Source organism: Tamandua tetradactyla, chromosome 14 (genome assembly GCF_023851605.1).
Source record: "Tamandua tetradactyla isolate mTamTet1 chromosome 14, mTamTet1.pri, whole genome shotgun sequence".
Classification (NCBI taxonomy): domain Eukaryota; kingdom Metazoa; phylum Chordata; class Mammalia; order Pilosa; family Myrmecophagidae; genus Tamandua; species Tamandua tetradactyla.
Genome location: NC_135340.1, coordinates 2536205 through 2539612, shown reverse-complemented (window position 1 = coordinate 2539612; position 3408 = coordinate 2536205). Strand labels below are relative to the sequence as shown.

The following is a 3408-nucleotide window of genomic DNA, read 5'->3' as shown; positions in this document are numbered from 1 at the left end:
GGACAGGCCGGGACGGGACGTGGGGGGCCCCGAAACAGGCCGCCCCCCGGGCTGCGGGCCGGGGATGGCCCGGCGGTCTGTCTGTCTGTCCCTGGCAGGCTCGGGGGCCCTGGCTGCTGGACCCGCCTGGCTCCCTCTCCTCCCTCTGACCCTCATTACGGCGTCTTTGCTCCCAAATAGCCCCTGTTGTCTTTTCTTCCACTTACGAGACCACACGGAACGTCCGGCGTCGTCAGGGTGCTTTCCGGGCAGGGCCATTGCCTGCGGGCGGGAGGCGTGGCCGTCCGTCTGTCTGTGTGGCCGTCCGTCTGTGTGGCCGTCCGTCTGCCCTCGGCCAGGACAGCGTCTGGATGCAGCAGCCGGTCACGGGCTCTACCAAAACACGGCGAACCCTCCCGGAGAGTCCACAGCCCAGAGCGCTGGGTGCCGGGGTGCAGAGCTCCTTTAAGCTAGGCTGCAGCGGCAAAAGGAGGGCAGAGGTCACAGAGGTCAAGAGGTCAGTAGAGGTCAGCAGAGCCCAGGCCCACTAAGGCGTGTGCCCTTTCACCCACGGCACGGAGCAGGGGGGTAACCAAATCCCTCCTCACACCTGGATTGGTTTTTTTCCCCTTTTCTGATGTTACAGCCGGTCAGCCCGTGGCTGGGGCCAGGGTCCGCGGTCAGGCCCTAAAACTGGGGCCGGCAGCCCGCCCAGCCCCGCTGCACCTGTCGCACAGGTGTGCGGCGACGTCTCCACGGCAAGGCAGCCCCCACGCTCAGCTGCGGCTTCTCCCAGCAAACAAAGCCAGGAGGCCGCCTGTCCCCTCTCGCGACACTCCCACGCGCTCTTCTTCCAGGACCGAGTGCTGCGGGCCAAGCCGCGCGGAGCTCTGGGGTCAGCCTCGGGTCCCGGGAGGTCTGGGGACATGGGAGGTGGTGGCTCCTGAAGGTGCTGGTCCTCCAGCCCCCGCACGGGGCCCTGCTCACTGGCCAGCCGCTGGCGGAGGGGACTGGCCGGTGCTGGAGCTCCTGCCCCCCAGCCCAGCAGTAGGTGACCAAGGGCCCCCTAGGGCCTCCAAGGGTGTCGCTGCTGGACAGGGAGCCTTCTGGTCCAGCTTCTCTTCTGGAACCCGAGACCCCTTACGCCCCCTGTCCCTGACACTTCCTAGGCCCCTCGGACCCTTTCTCTTTCCTTCCTCCTCCTCTCGAGATTGCCCACTCTCTCGTTTTGGTCCTCCGTGACGTCCCCCACCATTGAGGTCTGGGGTCCGATTAGCCCGCCGTGTTCTTCAGTATGGGCGCAGGAAAACACTTCCACCCTTCCAATGAGCATCCTCTGCTGCCCCACCCCCACAAAGACTAACTGGGGGAGAAGGGAGTGCATCCAACTGCAGCGATGGAGAAACGAAAGGTCAACCTAAAGAAAACAAGGAGGCAACAAACGGAACGAGTAGGATTCCACAAGTCTGGCAGATACAAGATTCAGCCTGCAGGAATCAACAGCATTTCGCTACACCCACAATAGCTACTCGGAAATACTACTAAAAAGATGCCATTCACAAGTGCAACAGGAATTATAAAATATCTGGGAGCTGACCAAAAAAAACTATTTTAAAATTTAAATTCATTTAAAGGAACAAAATGATCTGACTAAATAAAGTGTATTCCATGTTTTCGGAGCAGATGATTCAATATGTAAAGACCTAATTATTTAAATAGCAGCCTATAAATTCAATACAATCCCAATCAAAATTCTAGTTGGATTTCTTGTTGAGAAACTTGATAAATAAATGATTACATTGACTTTAAAAAGGAAAAAAGTAAAGAGAGAAAACTTACCAAATACACTTAAAACCGTGGAAATGATCACAGCATGCCACTGGCTCAACAATAGACAGATGGAATATACTGGAACAGAACAGAAAGTTCAGCAACAGACCCATGTACTATATTAGAGAACCAATATAAAAACACAAGTTCTCAGTGAGTTAAATCACAATTAATTAATAAACCAAATGCTGTTGGAAGCTTCTGCTGTATCCTATCATTGCAACAAGCTTAGCTAAAGAATAACAAAGCATGTGCTTAAAGACTCCTGAGTGACCTGAAATGAACCCCATGAACCCGGCTCTGTGGGGAGAACAGCGCTTACTACTCTGTACGGGAACTTTCTGGAGCAGCCTCCTCAAGTCAGCCGCAGGAACGCAGGAACAACGCAGGAACACAGGAACAACGTAGGAACGCAGGAACAACGCAGGAACACAGGAACAACGTAGGAACACAGGAACAACGCAGGAACACAGGAACAACGCAGGAACGCAGGAACAACGCAGGAACACAAGAACAACGCAGGAACGCAGGAACACAGGAACAACGCAGGAACGCAGGAACAACGCAGGAACACAGGAACAACGCAGGAACGCAGGAACAACGTAGGAACACAGGAACAACGCAGGAACACAGGAACAACGCAGGAACGCAGGAACAACGCAGGAACACAAGAACAACGCAGGAACGCAGGAACACAGGAACAACGCAGGAACGCAGGAACAACGCAGGAACACAGGAACAACGTAGGAACGCAGGAACAACGCAGGAACACAGGAACAACGTAGGAACACAGGAACAACGCAGGAACACAGGAACAACGCAGGAACAACGCAGGAACACAGGAACAACGCAGGAACAACGTAGGAACGCAGGAACAACGCAGGAACAACGCAGGAACACAGGAACAACGTAGGAACGCAGGAACAACGCAGGAACACAGGAACAACGTAGGAACGCAGGAACAACGCAGGAACACAGGAACAACGCAGGAACGCAGGAACAACGCAGGAACACAAGAACAACGCAGGAACGCAGGAACAACGCAGGAACGCAGGAACAACGCAGGAACGCAGGAACAACGCAGGAACACAAGAACAACGCAGGAACGCAGGAACACAGGAACAACGCAGGAACGCAGGAACAACGCAGGAACACAGGAACAACGTAGGAACACAGGAACAACGTAGGAACGCAGGAACAACGCAGGAACGCAGGAACAACGCAGGAACGCAGGAACAACGCAGGAACACAAGAACAACGCAGGAACAACGCAGGAACACAGGAACAACGCAGGAACGCAGGAACAACGCAGGAACACAGGAACAACGTAGGAACGCAGGAACAACGCAGGAACACAGGAACGCAGGAACAAGGTAGGAACGCAGGAACGCAGGAACAACGCAGGAACGCAGGAACGCAGGAGCGCAGGAACAACGCAGGAACGCAGGAACAAGGTAGGAGTGCAGGAACAACGCAGGAACACAGGGACAACGCAGGAACGCAGGAACAACGTAGGAACGCAGGAACAATGCAGGAACGCAGAAACGCATGCCTCTGGTGCAGGATGTAAAACGCCTGGGCCCAGAAAACTGAGGCAGG

The 3408-nt window shown here is 54.9% G+C and overlaps 1 long non-coding RNA gene across 1 annotated transcript; it reads right to left on the bottom strand.

The window, feature by feature from the left end:
* Nucleotides 1-251: 251 nt before the first annotated feature.
* On the bottom strand, nt 252-2185 carry LOC143654773 (uncharacterized). Its single transcript, XR_013161932.1, has 3 exons — nt 2132-2185; nt 1819-1887; nt 252-454 (listed from the first exon to the last, which is right to left on the bottom strand). It is a non-coding gene; the product is annotated as an uncharacterized LOC143654773 (long non-coding RNA).
* Nucleotides 2186-3408: the final 1223 nt, after the last annotated feature.